The sequence below is a fragment of the Giraffa tippelskirchi genome, chromosome 2 (genome assembly GCF_054371585.1).
Source record: "Giraffa tippelskirchi isolate mGirTip1 chromosome 2, T2T-mGirTip1v1.2.pri, whole genome shotgun sequence".
NCBI lineage: Eukaryota > Metazoa > Chordata > Mammalia > Artiodactyla > Giraffidae > Giraffa > Giraffa tippelskirchi.
Genome location: NC_137276.1, coordinates 231,057,605 through 231,079,401, shown reverse-complemented (window position 1 = coordinate 231,079,401; position 21,797 = coordinate 231,057,605). Strand labels below are relative to the sequence as shown.

The 21,797-nt window shown below is 47.0% G+C and overlaps 1 protein-coding gene across 1 annotated transcript in view; it reads left to right on the top strand.

Moving 5' to 3' along the window:
- Positions 1-21,797, top strand: part of KCNJ6 (potassium inwardly rectifying channel subfamily J member 6) — a 96,571-nt gene that overhangs the window by 20,017 nt on the left and 54,757 nt on the right. The window lies entirely within an intron of this gene.

Sequence of the window (21,797 nt, the reverse complement as noted above, 5' to 3'; positions counted from 1 at the left end):
AAATGAGGAGGTTGGTCCTTGAGTGGGGCATTGGGGAGAGTAGCTTGTCGGAGGTCACCCAGATGGTGAATTAGCAAAGCTAGGATTCCATCTCAGGGATGCCCACCTTCCAGTCTGTCTCCTTTGTACCTCTCCAGGGAAGGCATAGCACACAAAGGCACACTTCAAGTTGTGGTTGTTGATTAAAGTTCACTAGTACGTAAACAATGGTGGTTCAATGATATATTCTCTCTTTTTATAAACTTTTTATTTTGTATCAGAGTATAGCTGATTAACAGTGTTGTGATAGTTTCAGGTGGACAGCAAAGGGACTCAGCCATACGTATACATGTATCCCTTCTCCCCCAAACTCCCCTCCATCCAGGCTGCCACATAACAAGGAGCAGAGTTCCCTGTGCTACACAATAGGTCTTTGTTGGTTGTCCATTTTAAACATAGCAGTGTCTACAGGCAACCTAGAGTCTGTTCTCTAAGACGGTGCATCTCTTTCTGTTTTGTAAGGAAGTTCATTCGTACCGTCTCTTTTTGATTCCACATGTAAGGGATGTCATGCGTCATTTCTGCTTCTCTGTCTGACTTATTTCACTCAGTATGATCATCCCTAGGTCCATCCATGTCGCTGCACATGGCATTCTCTCATTCTTTTTAATGGCTGAGTAATATTCCGTCGTGTATATGTGCCGCGTCTTCTTTATCCATTCCTCTGTCAGTGGACATTTAGGTGGCTTCCATGTCTTGCTCACAGCACTATTGTAAACGGTGCTGCAGTGAACGTTGGAGAGCAATAAACTTTCCAACCATTTCTTTTCCCAAATATATGCCCAGGAGTGGGACTGCAGGATTACAGAGTTATACACTGTGCGGCTCTAGTTCTAGTCATTTGAGGAATCTCCACACTGTTCTCTATAGAGGCTGCACCAATTTCTTTTGATTACTGGCATTGGCTTCCCTAATCAGGCTCACCTCACCTGACCGCGGGAGGCAGGCGGGGGCGTCTGCTCTTACATAACAGTTGGCACTGAGTCTCTTGAAAGGAAACCTACTTGTTCATACCCTCAGATTCCACCCAGTTCAACGTTATCAGGCAACCGCACCAGTCGACCCTCCGAGCCAACCCAATCCAAAGCAGTTTTGTTCTGGGTCAAGCATAATCCAAAGTGCAACCACACAGCCAGCTCAAAAAACCCTTAGGGAAGGAGAAAACAGAGTTAAACATTGAAAGGGAAGAATCAATTTAGACTCTGAGCTTCCTGCCAGAAAGCACAATAATAAAAAGATTTAGGCTTTGAGTAACCTAAGTAAACCCTGTTGGGGTTTCCATTTCACCGCAAAACGTCTAACAAGATGGTTTTTGGAGTTTGAGGGGGATGATGATCAGTCTTCTCTAGTCACTGAGGCTATCCTTAGAGATTTTAATGAAACATTTGATAGTGTTAAATACATTTTCTTTTACATTTTCTCAAGCATAGTTTCTATAGGGTGAATGTTGAAAGAAATCTGTGAAAGCTGACGGATAAGGAGGGGCTGTTGGGTAACGACGTTAGAGAAGAACATAGAGCAGGAGCAGCAAAGGGACAAGACTGATGGCCGAACCTGAAATGGACAAACGCTATGTTCACAGTAGCCCCAGACAGTTGCTGTTCAGCCAGTGAGTCATGGCTGAGGCTGTCACCCCATGGACTGCAGCATGCCAGGCTTCCCTGTCCTTCACTGTCTCCCTGCATTTGCTCCAACTCATGTCTGTTGAGTCAGTGATGCCATCCAACCATCTCATCCTCTGTCTTCCCCTTCTCCTCTTGCCTCCAATCTTTCCCAGCATCAGGATCTTTTCCAGTGAGTCAGCTCTTTGCATCAGGTGGCCAAAGTATTGGAGCTTCAGCATCAGTCCATCCAATGAATATTCAGGGTTGATTTCCTTTAAGATTGACTGGTTTGATCCCCTTGCAGTCCAAGGGACTCTCAAGAGTCTCCTTCAGCACCACAGTTCAAAAGCATCAATTCTTTGGTACTCACCCTTGTTTACGGTCCAAGTCTCTCATTCATACATGACTACTGGAAAAACCACAGCTTTGACTAGATGGACTTTTGCCCCCAAATTAAGTATGTTTAAAACAACTCAGAGGCTAAAGTAGTAATAAAGTGTTTGCTTTAGACACTCGGTCGTATATATTGTCTGTCTCCTCAAAGTTGGAAGAGATGTAAAAGCAAGGGGGACAGGGGGGGAGTTGGATGAATTGGGAGGTTGGGATTGACATATATACACTGTCGATACTATATATAAAATAGATAAGGCTTCCCTGGTGGCTCAGATGGTAAAGAATCTGCCTGCAATGCGGTAGACCCAGGTTTAATCCCTAGGTCGGGAAGAGCCCCTGGAGAAGGGAATGGCAACCCACTCCAGGGAAAATTCCACGGACAGAGGAGCCTGGCAGGCTACAGTCCCCAGGGTCACAAAGAGTTGGACACAACTGAGATTAATACATAAAACAGATAAGTAATGAGAACCGACTGTAGAGCACAGGGAACTCTACTTAACGCTCTGTGGTGACCAAAATGGGAAGGAAATCCAAAAATGAAGGGATAAAGTAAACACATAGCTGATCCATCCACTTTGTTATGCAGCAGAAACTAGCACAACATTGTAAAGCAACTGTATAACCAATAAACGAATTGCAAAGTGAAAGTCGCTCAGTCAGGTCCAACTTTTTGTGACCCCATGGACTATACAGTCCATGGAATTCTTCAGGCCAGAATACTGGAGTGGGTAGCTGTTCCCTTCTCCAGGGAATCTTCCCAACCCAGGGATCGAACCCAGGTCTCCTGCATTGCAGGCGGATTCTTTACCAGCTGAGCCAAAAAAGCAACTACACTCCAGTTAAAATACAATCAAACAGAAAAACCTAAGTGGGAGAAAAATAATGCTGGTCTATGATTCTTGCAAAGCTCTTATGAATCCACAGGGGGTGCAAAAAAGATTTCCAAACACCTCCCTGGTGTTTGTGTTCACCCAGAAGAAGTGAGTCCATTGTGTTCACCCAGAAGGACCATTGTATCCAATTGTGTTCACCCAGAAGGACCTCAACCTGTTCAGCTTGGCCTGCAGACCCTATTTCAGCCCCCAAGACGGCAGCAGGAAAGAGGTCACATTCACTAAGCCAACGACGGATGGGTCATGACTGAACGGGGGAGAGCAGGCAGCTTGATTGGCCATCAGCAAACCAGGTCAAGAGCAAGGCAGGGCAGGGATGTTTCCAGTACAGCCTCACAGCTTCTGCCGCTCTGGGGACCCGGCCCAGAGTCACACCCTGGGTCTGGTGGATAACTTAGTAAAGCCTCACCTGTGGCTGGAAATGCTCATTCCTGACTCTGAAGAGACTAGCTGGGGGCCCTTGGAGTTCCCAGGTCAGCATAGCAAGGTGTCCTCTATGGCCAGACAGAGGCTGGAATGATGGAGTGACACCTCGTCCCTTGAGTTCACTCTGACACACGCTCACCAGGCAGAAGTGGGCATCTCATGAATAAGGAGCATCCGTAACCTGGGAAGGTGGTGCCCAGTGGACAGGAGACAGAGAAGATGTCAGACAAAAATAGGGGTGTGTCCCGCTCTAGGGACAGTCTTAGACCCAGACTGCTAGCTGGTCCATCTAAGTGGCTCTCAGGTCTCTTCAGTACAATTTGTCCTAAACTCAAACCGCCTCCCTCTCCTGTATCCACCCTTCAACGAATGGAACCTCTGGTCTCCAAGTTGCCCAGGTCAGAAACCTGGCTGTCATCTTGTGCTCTCCCCATCCCTCCCCGCCTGGGGAAATGCGCCCTTCTCACTCTCATCCATTTCCCCAAACCCTGGACAACTGCTAGCCCACAGGGCTAGCAATTTGTGCAAATGAGGAAAATGCATTCCGTCCTCAACTCTACTGCCATCTGCTGGGAAATGCGTGTCATAAATATATCAATTTATCCGTACCCCTTAGGTGTAGTGAGTTGTGCAGTGCACAACCTGCACAACCATATGTGGCAGCCCTGGCTAAATTTATCCATTCCATCTTTGACCTGTGTCTAGTATCTAAACGTCCCCTCCTCTCCAGCATCTTAGCCAGCTTCTCTAAGTGTAGACTCTCATGTCAGCAATTTCACTCCTTATAATTAACAGAATAAACGTTGTACCTTACAAATCCCACCTTCCCCCACTCCCAACTCAAACATTCTCAGTAGCTTATGAATAGCTAAAGAATCAAGTCCAATCTCCTTTGATTGTCACAGTCATGCAACCTGCCCAGGAGACCTGTCATTTGCCCCACTACCCACATGAGCTACTAAAATTCCTGAATACACCATGGGTTATTTTGCCTCTGCACACATGCTCTGACATTATCTCTGCCTGGAATATCCTCCTCCATTTACCTCCCCACTAACCCCTTACCTACCCACTGAAAGTCCCTGCAAGCATTGCCCGCTGTGAGACCTTCCTGACTGCTTAGCAAACTCAGGCATCCCCCCTCTTTGCTTCCCCTGCAATTCTACAAACTTCTATCATGTCTGACTGCATTGTGGGTGACTGATTATCACATGGCTAAGTGTCCCCAGCAGACTGTACATTTTTTGAGGATAAATATTATGCCCTTTTTTTCTTTCCTATCCCCAACAGCTAGCACAATCTGCCACAAGGTAGGTGCTCAATAAAAAGAGTGAATGCAGCAGTGGCTTTGTCAAAGCAAGGTCTGCTCTTTCTAAATGTGTCTTAGACTCTCTAAAGCATTTCCCTTTCACCTGGCACCATGCTATCTCAACTCTACTGAGAGCCAAGGGCTATATCTGCTTTCCCTATGAGGCTGTTACATCATTTAATTTAAAAATTAAAAACGCATTTTATTTAAAGAGTCTGTTTATTCTACAAGATCCTTCCACCAGCCAATATTCACTAGGAATCTAATAAAGTCCATCCAATATGTATACACAGATAGTTTAAAGCAGAGATCCAAAAGGCAACCTTGTTCCAGAATTTGATCTCAAACCACACAGCAGGCTCTGCCAGGTAGATATATCCCTGTGCCCCTTCTCTAAGCAGGTTAGTCCACCAGAGGCTCAGCAGAGACAACAGGCAGGACCTCCCCATGTCTTTCATTTCCCTTCACCCCACACATGGCTATTTCGCTCCCATGCTCTCTGGTTCTGCTCACAAATCTCCTCCCCCTCTGCCAAGGACCAAGCAGATACCTCAGAAGAGCAATTCGTGGGAAGAGAAGATCCCTTTCCCCAAATGGCTAATCCAGAAACAAATAAGGAGTCTCTCCATATGAACCACACCCACTGCGGTGAAGCTCCAATACTTGGGCCACCTGATGCAAAGAGCCAACTCATTGGAAAAGACCCTGATGCTTTGGGAAAGATTGAGGGCAGGAGGAGAAGGGGACAACAGAGGATGAGATGGTTGGATGGCATCACCGACTCAATGGACATGAGTTTGAATAAACTCCAGGAGAGAGTAAAAGACAGGGAAGCTGGTGTGCTGCAGTCCTTGGGGTCTCAAAGAGTCGGACATGACTGAGCGACTAAACAAAAGCAACACTGCAGTGATGAAAGACAAGGATAGGTACTGAGTCAGGACACACCAGCCCACCTCTGAAGCCTCCTAGGAAAGCTTTCTGGAGGTAAAAACTCAACAGGCCAAGTGTCTGAAGCTGAGGAGTACTCAGTCTGCAGGCAAGGATTTTCCAGAACCTTTCATGTGCTAGGCATTGTGCAAAGTTAGACAAACACAGTTCTGCCCTGAGGGAACTCACATTTTAGAGCAGAGGTCGGCAGAATGTTTTCTGTAAAGGGCCAGGTAGTAAATATTTCAGACTCTGTGGTGTCTCTGTCACAACAACTTGACTCTGCTGCCATAGCATACAAGCTGCCATGGGCAATACATTTTCAAAGGAGCGTGGCCATGTCCTAGTAAAATTTTATTTATGGACACATAATTTTCACGAGTCATAAAATATTACTCTCCTCTGGGGTTTTTTCCAACCATTTAAAAATGTCAAAACCACTTTCAGCTCTAGGCCATGGGACTGGACATAAAAACAAATTACAATGCAAAATGGAATAATGTATATTAAGAGAGCATTTTTTTTTATGGGGAGGTGGGCCAGCGGGTAGAGGAGCTCTGCTCTTGAACTGCCAGCCAGAATCCCACTTCAAGTGTGTGCCACCTAACAAGTGCTAGCAACAGCAAGCCTGGCACCTCCCTGGAGGAGGAGGAGCAGCCACTATCCAGGAGAGAAGAAATCACACCATTTTCTGTTTGCATCAGCATTCTCCCAGAATGAGAAGATAGCAGGGAGCAGAGGGTCCCTGACCTTGGAGAGAGAGCTAAAAACTGAACTTCTGCTCAAAAGGAGAGATTCATCAGTAAACAGTACTATTATCAACATAATGGTTTGAGGGGGGAAAAAATAAAAGAATGTGAGTGCCTTTGTTTCATGAGGGTTTGCACTGACGCTACCTTTTGTGCTTGCACTGTTTTTTTTGACTGCAAATCACTCCCCTTACTTCAGGTTGGCTTCCCCAGTGGCTCAGTCAGTAAAGAATGCAGGAGACACAGGTTTGATCCCTGGGTCAGGAAGATACCCGGAGAAAGAAACTGCAACCCACTCCAGTATTCTTGCCTTAAAGTTGTACTGCTGTTCTCCCAGCAACATTTATTCTTTTTTATAAGTTAAAATATTTATTTATTAATTTTATTTTATTGACGTATAGTCGATATACAACGTTTCGGGTGTACAGCAAAGTGATTCAGATATATATGTTACTTTTCAGATCCTTTTCCATTTCAGGTTACAATTTACTGAATATAGTTCCTTGTGCTGTACAGTAGATCCTTGTTGTTTATCCATTTCATATATAGTAGTGTGACTCTGTTAATCCCAAACTCCTAATTCACCCCTCCCCTACTTCCTGCTTTGGTAACCGTAAGTCTGTTTTCTATGTCAACCTTTATCCTTTTTTAAATTTCTTTATTTTTATGTATTTATTTATTTTTGGCTGCATTGAGTCTTTGCTGTGTTCAGGCTTTCTAGCTGTCAACTAAAAACTTAGTCACAACCTGAACGTAGAGAGTTGTTTTATTTAGTGGCAATGTTAAGACTCCAAGCCCAGGAGATAGCATTTCAGGAAGCTCTGAGAAAACTGCTCCAAGGGGGCAGAAGAGGAAGTCAGGCTATATACAAGTTTGCAACAAAGGGAGCACGCAGTTGGAACGTCAAAGATTATTATTAAATGAGGAAAACCAGATATCAAGTTTTTGTTTCCCTGATAGCTCAGTTGGTATAGAATCCGCCTGCAATGCAGAAGACCCTGATTCAATTCCTGGGTCTGGAAGATCCCCTGGAGAAGGGATAGGCTACCCACTCCAGTATTCTTGGGCTTCCCTGGTGGCTCAGCTGGTAAAGAATCCGCCCGCAATGTGGGAGACCTGGGTTCGATCCCTGGTTTGGGAAGATCCCTGGAGAAGGGAAAGGCTACCCACTCCAGTATTCTGGCCTGGAGAATCCCATGGACCATATAGTTAATGGGGTTGCAAAGAGTCGAACACAGCTGAGCGACTTTCACTTTCCCGGATATCACATTAAGGAATTTAGCACTCTTGTAGGTATGGGAAGATGCAACAGACCTGGATTATTGAGGTCATCTCTTTCATAGGCCTCTCAGCTCTCTGGGGCCAGCATCCTGTCTTTTTGATTTCTCACAGTCTCCCCGCCCCCAAGCCCCTCCAGCCATCACTGCGGGGGGTGGCAGCCTCTGTGGGATCCTAGGCTCTGTGCTCCCTGTTGGGAGCCCCTCATTCACATTTGGAGGCCGGAAATGGCTGACGGCTGTTCCATCCTTGTTTACTGACATTGCAGAAGACATTCCATCTCACATCATTGCGGTCAGGGGGAGCTCCTCTTCATTGCGGTGTGTGGCTTCTCATTGCGGCAGCTTCTCTTGGAGGACACGGGCTCTAGGCACACAGAAGTCAGTAGTTTGGGTGCACAGGCTTTGTTGCTCCGTGGCACGTGGAATCTTCCTGGAACGTGGATCGAACCTGTGTCCCTGGCACTGGCAGGCAGATTCTTAACCACTGGATCACCAGGGAAGTCCCACATTTATTCTTCACATCAGTTCATCTGGAGGTTGAAGATCCTACACTCCATTCCACCCAAAAAGAACCTTTCTTGGCCCAAACTTCCCTCTGCCCCTTCCCACCCCACTGCTGCTTTCTTAGGAGGCTGAGTGGAACGTACAATGATTAGCCATCAGGAAGATTAGCCATCAAGACACTGGACCTTTGCTAGAATCACACATCCACACAGAACAACTCTGTCCCCTGTCAGGCAACCACGGGGCTTAGTCCTTAACAACTTTGTTGGAAAAGCCTCCTGTTACACAACTTCCTGCCAACGCAGCCCCCAGCAACGCAACCAAACATGGTCGGTGGGAAGACTTCACCAAGACCCAGACGTACTTTAGCTGTATTTCTATCTAATCGCTGGATCTTGGATCAGAATAACTGTAACAAACTCTTGAAAAACAGTAGCACACTGGAACGTGCCTTAACAAAAGTCATTCTCCCTAGGATGAATTTTCACCTGAACACACACAGGCGGAAGCCTCGCTGCCTCTCCTGGTTCACTTCTGTTCCCTGTCTCTCCCACGCTGCTTTCTCTGGCTTCCTTTCCCCGCTAATCTGAGTCCTCCGCACCCAGCAAGATCAGATAAATGCCTGCCTCCGTGAGGCCCTTGAATGATGCAGCTTGCTGCTTGGTCTCACTGCTAACGAGGTCCAGGATTGTCCCCTAGGCTCCCCAGGTGGCTCAGTGGTAAGGAATCTGCCTCCAGTGTAGGAGACGTGGATTCCATCCCTGGGTCAGGAACACGCCCTGGAGAAGGAAATGGTGATGTACTCCAGTATTCGTTGCCTGGAGAACCCCATGGACAGAGGAGCCTGGTGGGCTACAGTCCACGGGTTCGCGGAAGTCGGACACAGCTCCTGCCTCCTACTTTCCCAAGTGTCAATGTCAAATGGACTCAAAGCCACATAGCAGCAGGACCCTAAGCTGCTGGTCTTCTCTCTCCCTGGTCCCCTGGGCCACGCTGAGCACAAGAGACCAGAGCACATGCTGGGGATGGCTCAGGGACCTCCTGAGCCCCCCCAGTGGATCCCAAATGCGCTAAGGTTCTTTGTTAACAATTTGACAGTGTTGGGACCAGAGCTGGTTCAGTTCAGTTACAGATGTTCAATGTCGTTCACCCGGTTCAGATCTTTACTTTGATCCTGTTAGCCGATCACGAATCAGGGGCTGTAGAACCATCTTCCACATTTCACCACATTTGCTGAACCATCCTCTCTAGATCCACATACAGGTGTCAACATAGATACGCATGTGTATACATGTATATGCATTTGAGATTTTTAAAAACCACTTGAAAGGAAACTGTAGACATAGTACCACTTTACCCCATATTGTGTAAATGTGAAGACAACCTTACAGAACCACCGTATAACCATCAAAATCAGAAAATCGATATTGATATAAGGTTATTATCTAATCTAAAGGCTTGATTCAGATGTTGCCAATTTTCCAAATAACTTCTTTTATTGTCAAAGAAAATCCCAGGTCATACTTGGTTGTCATGTCTCTTAGTCACCTATGACCCAGTGGAGCTCGTTTGTGTGTCTTTAACTCTCAGGATGTTGACCTTTTTTTTGAAGAGCAGAGGCCACTTACTTTTGCAGAATGGCTCTCCCTCCATATGCATTTTTCTCATGGTTAGACTCAGGTTTTGCATTTTTGACAAGAATACAACAGAAGTGAAGCAGTGAGCTTCTCTGTACATCATACAGGGAGGCACCTGATACTGGTTTTCTCCAACTGGGGTGATGTTACTTTGCAAAAAGTATCTTGTAGATAGACACTTTGAGACCAAGTAAATATCCTGTTCTTCCCGCAAACTGTCATTTTAGTATTCATGGACGATTCTTACTTGAAACAACTATTATTAGGAGGGTTGTTGTTGTTGTTCAGACACTAAGTCTTGTCCAGCTCTTTTGCAACCCCATGCAGTGTAGCCCACCAGACTCCTTGTGTCCAAGAGATTTCCCAGACAAGAGTACTAGAATGGGTTGTTATTTTCTTCTCCAGGGATCATCCCCGGTCAGGGATTGAATCTGCTTGGCAGGCAGATTCTTTACCACTGGGCCACCTGGGAAACCCCCTAGGAGGGTTACCAAATTGCAATTCTCTAACTCCATAATTCTTTCTATATTTAGATGTTGACTTTCAGTGAGAAGAGCTTTTCTCCCTGTATTACTTATTTATCATCTATATCAGTATAGACTCACTGAATCTTATTTTATCCAAGCAGACTTTTATCTGTTTCTACAGTTACTTATTTGTGATGCTCCAAGTATTGGGGATTTGATCAATGGGATCTCCTACAGGCAGGCATCTTATCCTTTGAACATTTCCCCATCACTTTTTGTGCTTTTTTCCTTTACGGCACAAAACAGATGTTCCAGACTCACATTGAAATTTTCCAGTCCCTACTATGCAATCAGACACTTTTCAAAAGATTTTTTTTTCACTCCTTTTAGTAGAGAATGGTCTTTAGCAACCAAGACTTGGGCACTAGGTATGAAGAAGATATTCAGATTAGACTCCTCCTATTACAGAAGCAAAGGTCAGTTCTATCCAAGTGCCATTGACTGCTCATTGTATGTATCTGAATTAAATCACAAGTCCAAAAGCACTGCCCTCCAGAAACTCATCAGGGAGAAATCTCAAGCTCATCTCCTCCATTACTTATCAGACAGTTGGTCTGGAGTGATCCATCTGGGAAGGCCTGCCTGCCTCATGCAGACTCCATGTTCTTCCAGAAGGTCTACAAGGCAGTTTTTGCACCTACCAGAGAAGCAGAGGGCTTTCCTGGTACCTCAGACACTAAAGAATCTGCCTACAATGCAGGAGACCTGGGTTCAATCCCTGAGTTGGGAAGATCCCCTGGAGAAGGGAATGGATACCCATTCCAGTATTCTTGCCTGGAGAATTCCATGGAGAGAGGAGCCTAGTGGGCTACAGTCCATGGGGTCGCAAAGAGTCCGACACAGCTGAGCATAAGAAGCTCAGAGAAGACTTAAATTCCCACTGCTAGACTTAGAAGAGAATTACTCTGGACTTAGAAGCTCACTGCTGAAGGTTCTTACTGAGCTGCAAGAAGTAAAACCAGCCTGGTGAAAGGGACCTTGTGTCTCCTAGAAGGCAGTATTGACTACAGGGTCACAGCCTCACCAGCTTGTTACAAACTCAGGAGACATTTCTTCACATCACAGCACCAAGAATAGTTGGGCTTTTGTCTAGAAATTGATTTCCTTGTATGTGATGTATGCTGTAACCTCTGTGTCGTGTGTATAATCTGTGGCCAGGTCTCCCTTGAGGCCACAATAGTGCCTAGAACCAAACCTGCAGTGCCTGTAGCAAGGCTGCCCCTCCTAGGGGTGTGCATTTGCACGGTGCCTCACTCCTGGTGCTTTTTATGACCTGATCCCAGCGAGCTTTCTCTCCCTAGCAACGCTCCCCCCATCATGACGGTTGCTATGGATACCTAGGCTACTTGTATTAGTTGTGTGGGGGCTGCCGTTAGAAATGACACAGGCTACGCAGCTTTCAGGACAAACACTTATTTCCTCTCAGTCGCGGAGGCGGGAAGTCCCAGGTGGAGGTGGTGGTGGTGGTGGCGGCGGATGCGGCTTCTGATGACCACGCTCCTCCCGATTTGCAGATGGCCACCTTCTCCTCGTGTCCTCACAAGGCCTTTCTCCTTCATGCTGGAAGACAGACCGCACTTCCTCTTCTAAAAAGACACCGATTCTATGGGATTCCCTGGCAGCTCGGACAGTAAAGAGCCCGCCTGCCATGTGGGAGACCCGGGATCGATCCCTGGGTCGGGAAGATGCCCTGGAGAAGGGAATGGCTACCCACTCCAGTATTCTTGCCTGGAGAATCCCGTGGACGGAGGCACCCCGTGGGTTACGGTCCATAGGGTCTCAAAGAGTCGGACACGACTGAGCGACTAACACACACTTTTCTGTGGGATTGGGGCCTCGTCCTCGTGACCACATTTAACCCCAGGTGGCACTAGTGGTAAAGAACCCACTTGCCAGTGCAGGAGACATCAGAGAACTGGGTTCGATCCCTGGGTCGTGAAGATCCCCTGGAGGAGGGCATGGCAACCCACTCCAATATTCTCATCTGGAGAACCCCAAGGACAGAGGAGCCTGGTGGGCTACGGTCCATGGGGTTGCAAAGAGTCAGACACGACTGAAGTGACTGAGCACGCAGGCCCCTCTGAATAGCCTTACCTCCAACAGTAGGCCCCTCCACATTGGGACTTCAGCGTGAATTTGAGGGGAGGGGACAGAGCTGAGTCCGTGACACCACGTAAACCGCGTCTGTGCTTGTGAAGCACAGGAGAGTGATACGCAAGGACACAGTGTGGGCATCCTCGCGAGGAGTCTGCAGCCTTCACTGCTCTGACACCCAGCGCACAGGCCCTGCCACACCTGCGACTTGATTACCTGTGCTCTATCTGAAACTGCTCAGTCATGTCCGACTCTTACGACCCCATAGACTGTAGCCCGCCAGGCTCCTCTGTCCGTGGGATTCTCCAGGCACGAATACTGAGGAGGTTTCCATGCCCTCCTCCAGGGGATCTTCCCAATCCAGGGATCAAACCCTGAGTCTCCTGAGTCTCCTGCATTGGCAGGTGGATTCTTTTACCGCCGACCTACCTGGGAAGCCTGCTCTATCTAAAATTATATAAACAACACTCCACTAAAACTTGGCTCATAATTCTACAACCAAACAGTGGAGAAAAATCTTAAAGCGCCCCCCTCTCCCTGGCCCAGAGCTACCCACACCCCTTCTTTCTCTGTTGGAACATGAGCTCGTTGTTGAAAGAGCCGTGAGGGTGGGGAGGTCCTGGGTCTGTGCGAAGATGCTATCACCTGCCCAGGTGAGAACCGCCAGTGTAAATACACAGCGGGACGGCCGCGGATCCAGCCGGCCTCTTCTCAGAAGGGGAAGCCTGTGTGTACGTGGCTGGGGTCCTGGGCACGTCACAACTGCACCCCAGCTTGGAGTTTCCTCCCTTCCGAACCTTCTCTACACGTCCGTCTTCCAAACCCCTCTCCCTGGAGGGTGCCATTGGCTCTGCAGCGGGGTTCATCTGTAGTTTCAGGAGCTCTGTTTCGGCTCATGCAATGGGGTTTCTGCTTTTCTTCCCAAGTCACCCATCCTTCTGGAATGATCAGCTGGACTCTGTGGTCCACCCTCTCCTGATCGCTTCTGCTGACAACTGACCGAGCGGCTCATGTTCTCAGGGCAAGAGTGTTTACCCGGTAGGTACACCCAAGGGTTTGGGCACACCTCCTGGCCCCTGCAGGGGGCTGCTCCGGCCTCTCCTGTTCTGCCCCAGAACCGTTCAGCCCTCCTGGACTCACATCCGCTTCCTGCCCACGGGATCCGGCTGGGTGGACATGGCTGTCAGTTCCAAGCCATTACCCAGGATTCAGTCTTGCTTACTCATGAATCACAGCCCAGACCCACATGCTCCTTCCTCCTCCAGCTCAGGCGCAGCCCTGGTGTCCCCTCCTTGTAGAAGAGGCATCTGACACACCATCCCCCAACCAGTGACATTCATCAAGAGACCACAGGGTATACACCTCTGCTTAGATGTTATTCAGCTAGTCATTGCGGGAATGCTGTCTGAAGCATCCATTCTCTCCCCGAGTGGCAAGGGAATACCTGTAACGTAGCACTTGGCAGCATCAACGCCAGAAGGAGATATTATCACATTTCAATAGCTGATCTGACAGATTTCCAAACTGGATTAGTGTTATTTTCTGCTGTCACCATAGAGAGAATCACAGGAATGTTTCTCCCTACCCATCAACCCTTTTTTAAATTGAAATGTAGTTGATTTACAATTTTGCGTTAATTTCTGCTGTACAGCAAAGTGAGTCAGTTGTATTAATATATACATACATATACACATTCTTTTTTCATACATTCTTTTCCGTTATAGTTTATCAGAGGATACTGACTATAGGCACCTGTACTTTACAGTAAGACTTCTTTGTTTATCCATTCTACCTGTATTGGTTAACATCTGCCAACCCCAACCTCCCACTTCACCCCTCCCCCAACCCCTTTCTCCCTTGGCAACCACAAGGCTGTTCTCTATGTCCAATGAGTGCGTTTCTGTTTCATAGATACATTCATTTGTCTTACTTTAGATTCCACATACAAATATTATCACATGATACTTATTTCTCTTTCTGACTTACTTCCCTTAGTATGACAATCTCTGGTTGCATCCATGTTGCTACAAATAGCATTATTTCATTCTTTTTATGGCCGAGCGGTATACCACATTTTCTTCATCCATTTATCTGTCGATCATTAATCCTTTTTAATAAAAAACAAACTAGAACATCAACAGAGTGTAGCTAGTCACTAATGAGACCATTCTTACAAGGATGCTCACAGAATCACTTTTGTTGTCATGATTTACAACACAAACAGAGATATATTAAAAAACTACCCCTTGGTAGTCTTGGCACCTATATTAAAACTTAACATATCTAATCCAGCCTTTTTATTCTATCTTTAACTAAATAAACATTTCATTGAGGGAAGTGACTTTAGAAGTTTGCACTAAATAGATACTTCCTTGACAGGTCACAGATAATTGTGGGTCTCAATAGGAGATCTGTGTCTTAGAGAATGTCAAATTGCCTAAACTCTGTCTCTTTGAAAGTGAATTTTAAGTGCTGTCCTGTCCTCCTGATTCACTCCAAAGCCAGGGTCTAGACTCTATTTCAGGGACAGAGAAGTGCTCAACCCCTGGATCCCAGATTCCTGTCTGAACCAAGAAAACATAGTATGTCCAACCAAGACAAGGCTCATATTGGCCCCCACAGCCCCATCATTTTCCTGAATTTTCTACAGAAATGGGAGCTAGAGATGAGGCATTATTCTTATAATTGGTAAGTAATTGGCGCTGGTACAGCTGAAGAGATTATACTTGTTTCTGTCTCCTGTAAACCGATGAGCTTTAAACACAATTTGAACCCCATATGCAGCTCCTTGGAAATTATTCTGGAACAGAGCGGGGGGAAAGCATTGATTTATTTCTCAAAGGGAGAGGAAGTTGAAACACAAAAGTTCAATGGGAATGCGGTGTCTCTCAATGTTCTGAAAGTAGACCCGTGTACCAGATTCCACTGCCACCAACCCTGAGTGACCAGCAAAGTGCGTTAGAGTTCATCCAAGTCAGGAATTGCTTAGAATAAGAGGGCAGCTAGCTGAGGGTAGATAAGTTTTCTTTTAATCAGATAGCGAAGCATCTCAGAAGAGAGCTGCCTTTGGTCCATGGTGGTGGATCACAGCAAAAGCGTGTTGAATGAACAAATACATTTGTGTCTGTGGCCTTATTTTAACTTAACAGGTCCTGCAGGATCCATGGAGTTCTAATGGCTCTGCTTTCCAGGCACGCACAGGTATACTAGTAACGCTCCCAATTCCACCCCTGCCAGGCGGCTCCAGCCAGGTCTGATCACACACTATTATTACTGATTTCAACTTGTGCCTAAAACTGAGCAAAGGACAGGGGCTGAAGCTATGCCTGGAGGCCATCCCAACCAGGGGCAGAATTGTGAATCAGGTGCAGGACAGGACAGCCAAGAGTTCTGCAGACCTCAGGCTCAGCTGGCACATTCACCCAATGGGGGCCAAGACTTTCAGGCTTCCAGCAAGAGCTGCTGGGCTCCGTGAAGGCCGCAACGCGAGCTGTCGGAACCCAGGTCGCTGGCCCAAGTCCTCCTTGTTGTTGTTTAGCCACTCGATCGTGTCAGAATCTTTGCGAGCCCACAGACTGTAGCCCGCCAGGCTCCTCTGTCCATGGGATTCTCCAGGCAAGAGTACTCGAATGGGTTGCCATTTCCTCCTCCAGGGGACCTTCCTGACTCAGAGATTGAACCCGTGTTTCTGGCATTGGCAGGTGGAGGCTTTACCACTGAGCCACCAGGGAAGCCCAACGCTTCACCCACATTGAAGGTAAATGGTTGGAAGTGTAGAATCAGAGAGCAGGGTGAGACCACGCTGCCTGCCCGGCCCCCTTACCTGGCCAGCAGCCCCCCAGCAGCAGTTTTCTGGGCTAGGAAGCCCGGGCTCTCAGTCTCCATCTCCAACCTTCCTCCTCAAAGAGGCAACTTAAGGATGCTTGGCTTGACATTGCAAAGTCAGCTTAGACTTCACCATGAATATGTCCCTCTGATCTATACCTGCTTCTTACCCATCTTCTGTTTGGAAACGGAAGGGCTTTATGGATTTTACTTTTTTAATTCATCTTTGTGCCTGGATTGCGGCCATAGGCTATTATCTGGGTCAGCTGCCATCCTGGGTAATCAGGTCCCCAGAATTGAAGAAAATACCCATAGGGTATTATTGAAGTTTCCCATAACCATGACCTTGTATTCTACCAACACCTGTTACAGACGCAAAGTTGTATAGCTGCCCAGCAGACATTAGCTGAAGTCAAAAATTTACCCCCATGGAGCAGAGATATTTATTAAAAGTCTTGTAGTCAACAGTCTTTGAATTTTATAAATTTAAACAAGATTCAAGGCGGGACATTTTACTGTCAAGTATATGCTACAGAGTGGAAGTGTGCATGCATGCATGCTCAGTTGCTCAGTCATTTCCTACTCTTTGTGACCCCATGGACTGTAGCCCCCCAGGCTCCTCTGTCCATGGGATTCTCCAGGCAAGAAAACTGGAGTGGGTTGCCATTCCTTTCTCCAGGGGATCTTCCTGACCTAGGGATCGAATTGACGTCTCCTGCATTGGCAGGAGGATTCTTTTCCACTGTGTCACTGGGAAACCAATGTGTGAGCATCTAAATGTGAAAAAAATTAAATGAAAAATGATAAACCTCTGGACATAGAATAGTTCATAAAGATGATAAAAAAAATATAGCAATTGGTAATTTTCATATGTGTGGATATTTTCAAGTAATTATGTCATGTGTTGATTAATTGCTGATTTTAATTACATAATGCTACACGGAGAAGACAAGGGTTTTTATAAGGACAGTCTCTAGTTGATTGCAGTGGATTTCTTTCATGTTTCTAAACCCTCAATCCAAAATTAAGCTCCCTGTGGATACAGCAGCTTGGGCCCATTGATGATGAATAAGCTGGTGCCTTGGCCATCAGAGATTCATCCTTTGATTCTTGGCTTGGGGCCCAAACCAGCCTCTATGGTGGGGAAGAGCCACTAGTTCCCCAATGTGAACTAAATGGTGTGAGGAAAGGATTCTCAGGTCACCCAAGCTTCCCACCAACTCCTGATGCCAGAGGTGAAATAAGCAAGAGATTAAACCCTCTCTTTCACAATCAAACACAGGGTTCAAAACACAAATAACCCAGCACAATGTGTCACTTGTTCTGACACTGAGTGACAACTGTTTTCTTATGTTACCAATAGACTGTTAATTCTTTAAAGAGGAAAAGAGAGGAAGGGAGAGTGCCTCCTGGGTACTAAGAGCTAGGGGCAGGAGTTGGGTAGGTGATAGATAAGAAAGGATCTGAAAAACTCTACCCGACCTCTGCGCACTGCCTCCTTGGGAGGCTTCGATAACAAACAGGATGAGAACACTGAGCTCCCGGAAAGGGAAGAGAAAAACAAGGGGAGCCCCTCGGAAGGGGGAGGGAGGAGACAAGGAAAGCACACTTTGCCTACCGGCTCTGCTCGTCACCCTTCTCCCTGCTAACCCACCAGACTTTCTAAACGTCGTGACTTTGAAGTGACTCCAGGGCAGAAAATTCATCAAGATTTCATCTCATGAAGGACAGTGGAGGGTCAGAGAGATGATTATCTTCCTCACTTGGAATCTGTCCACTAGAAAGGGATCACTTTTTAAAAGCTGGACACCCTGACAGTTCTTTCCCAAGCGGGACGTCTCACTCACTTTAACTGTCCTTTCAAAAATGCACATATAGCTCAACTCAGTGCTCTAGTGACAACCTAGAGGGCTGGGATGGGGTGGGAGGTGGGAGGGAGGTTCAAGAAGGAGGAGACATGTGTATACCGATGGCTGATTCATGTTGTTATACAGCAGAAGCCGACACAACGCTGTAAAGCAATTGTCCTCCAATTAAAAATAAATTAATTAAAACAAAAAGAATATATGTATATTAAATGGGACCTTCCTGGCAGTCCAGTGGCTAAGACTGTGTGCTTCAACTGCAGGGGGCACAAGTTAAATCCATGGTCAGGTAACTAAGATCCCTTGTGCCAAGCAGAGCAGCCAGGAAAAAAAGAATATATGTATACGATAGTGATAGTGAAAGTCGCTCAGTCGTGTCTGAATCTTTATGACCCCTTGGACTATACATTCCATGGAATTCTCCAGGCAAGAATACTGGAGTGGGTAGCCTTTCCCTTCCCCAGGGGATCTTCCCAACCCAGGGATCAAACCCAGGTCTCCTGCATTGCAGGCGGATTCTTTACCAGCTGAGCCACAAGGGAAGCTCTGTGTATATGATAGTACATAATATATAACATACCATAATGAAACATATAATGTTATATATTATACATTCACATACATGCATGCGTGCTAAGTCACTCAGTCATGTTCGACTCTGTGACCACATGGACAGTAGCCCACCAGGCTCCTCTGTCCATAGGATTCTCCAGGCAAGAATACTGGAGTGGGTTGCCATGCCCTCCTCCAGGAGATCTTTCCGATCCAGGGGTCAAATCTGCATCCCATATGCCTCCCTGCATTGGCAGGCAGATTCTTTACCACTAGTGTCACCTGGGAAGCCCATATATGTATGGGCTTATAAGCCATACATTAATATATGTATAAACATATATACACACTTTGTAAATCTATATACATATATTTAATGATATCTTGACTACAAATGAATTACATTAGCTCAGTATATATTCAAAGATTTCTCTATCTGACCTATAGCATTCTCGCTTTGGATCTAATATTTTAGCCAACACTTCCACCCATAATGTTGCTGTGTCTATTAAATGCCTCCTCTAAGACTGTAGGACTAAGAGAAAAATACTTATTAAGCAATCAAGTCTGGTTTCCAGCCAAGTATGAGTCCAGACGGGTCCCATTAATGAATAACCTCGGGTGTCTTATCTGACAACCTGCAGCCCTCTGCCCCACCTGTTTGGCCATTAGAATTCGATGTCCCGGAACCAGCCTTGCCGGAGTTTGAGAAAAACTAGCACCTGACAGTAGTTAGAACAGTCAAAGCATATTTTAATCAGGAACGATCACAATAAGGGGGAAAGAAAGCTCAGCATAGAACTGGGCTCCATTCCAAACACAGTGTGGTCAAGCAGGAACTTTTAGCCAAGGTGGTAGAGAGGGAAGGTGTCAGTGGGTGGAAAAGTACTGAGAAGGAACAACCGGGGTAAGGGAGCATTCTGACGAGTCCAGCCCAGGAGGACTCTCACTGAAGGCAGGCCAGGGCGATCAAAGGCCATTGAGGGAGTGGTGAGGACTGAGAGCCAGCTCAGGTACCTTAGGTGATCAGATAAGGAGGGAGGGGGATGGATGTTCTGGCTAACCCAGCTTAGGAGGACGTTTGGCTAAAATTGGGCAATACAGACACAGAAGTCCAAGGGTCAAGGCCTCACTGGAGAGAGGATTCTGGGGAGCCTGCCTGAAGTTGGGTCAGGGAGAGCCTTTGGCACCAGCAGTGGGTTATGTTTCACCCTCCATTAGGCTGATCAAGAGGGTGAACTCCACCAGGGAGAGCTGTGATCTCTTGTGCTCAGAACATGCATTCACGTCTTGACCCTGGCCCATCCTCGACCAAGATATCCAATTCAGTCAGACCCCAGTTCCTGTATCTGATGAGAGAGGAGAAGAACCTGCCTGGCTTGATTCTGATGACTGTAAACTGAGATTACATAAAAGCGCTTAGCATAGAATCTGAAATATTGCAGACAATAGAGAAAAAAAAGTCTGCTTTTTTAAAAATCCTGGCATCTTTCTAGTGCTCGGAGGCTCTCCTCACCTGTAAAATGACAGATGGTTCAAACTCCTGAAAATGTCAAGTTAGAAAAAGCATGCCTCCTCCTTATTAGCTGGTGATTCTTTCTTCGGATGAATCTTAGCAAATGAGCTGGGAATTCCATCACATATAATCCAGGTAATTTTAGAACACATTAGTTCTAAAATTATCTTTAGAGAGGGAAAAAAAAAAAAAACAACACTGTCTGCCAAGCCCTCACCAAAAGTATCAGCTAAACTAAAGATGGAGAGCTGTCTGTTTCTCATTAGGGGTTCCATACCTGAACCAGGTCAGATCAGAGGGCTGCCTTCCATCTTAGATGGTAGGACTCAATAAAGAAGAACCACAGAATTTAAATCATCCAGAATTAATACGATCAAAGTAGCACTAAAAAAATTTTTTTTAATCATCTGACACTTGTTTATCTGAAAACTTGATTCATCTAGATTCCAGAATCCAACTAAGAACCCAAAAGTGAAGGAGAAATGCAACCACAAAAGAGGTCAGAGTGTCCACTGATAGAACCTGGGGCATTTTAGCACAGAGGGCTTCCTGGAGGAGGGGGCAGGGGGCAGTGGTGAAGAATCCGCCTGCCAACACAGGAGACACAGGAGACATGGGTTCGATCTCTAGGTGGGGAAGACCCCCTGGAGTAGGAAATGGCAACCCACTTCAGTATTCCTGCCTGGAGAATTCCACGGACAGAGGAGCCTGGCGGGCTACAGTCCATGGGGTCACAGAGAATCGGATACAAATGAGCATGCAGGCATGCATTTTAGCACAGGCGCTAAGGCTGATATGAAGATATGCAAGAGCCTGTTTCTTTTTTCTAATCAGAAATGCTAAGAAGCTGGGTTGACTGGGTTCCCAGACCAGAACCGGAAGCAGTAAATAAAGGCAGGAGATGGGTTTGCAAAACAGCTGGCTGATGGAAAGCAGTGAGTGAGGGAAGCCCGGATCCACACATCAAAGAAAAGGAGCCCAGCGTGCCGCCGGAGGGAGCTACTTGGGAAGGAAGCCCATGTTCCTCCAGCTTCAGTCTCCCGAGGTCAGGTCTACACTGCAGAGCAGTTCGGGAGTTGAGGTTTCCGTCGGATGGCCCGGGCACACGAGAACACGCTGGGATGACGCCCAGCTTTGTCCTGCCCGAAAAGAAAGCGGAGTGTTGGCCACACTGGCGAATGGCTTGTGGCTTCAACCGAAAAGCATTTGCTCATTCCCGTGACTGCTCACAGGGGAAAACCTGAGTCGCCCTGGAATAGCCACCCCGCAGCGGGTAATCCCGTGGGGAGGAGGCAGCAGCTGGTACCCCAGCTGGGTGTGAGCCTTCCAGGTCCCCACCCTAGCCTGTCCCCAGGAGGATGCTCACCGTTCTCACGCAAGCCAGCCCCTGAAGCACTTCCTTGGGCCTGGACAATGCCCTGCGCCCCACGGGCTGCCCCCCTATGTCCTAGAAGGTACCTTGCCCGCTGGCGGTGTTAGGTACTTCCTGGAAGAAAACGGCGTGGACCAGGGGATCAGCCTGCTGGGGGTCTCCTTGTCCTCCTTCATCTGGCGAGTGTGCTCAGGAGCGTGGCTTTGCTGGCCTCTCAGAAGGACATGTGCTCTGGGTTCTGCCAGGGTTCGGCCACAGCTCCCCCCACCCATTCATTTCCACACT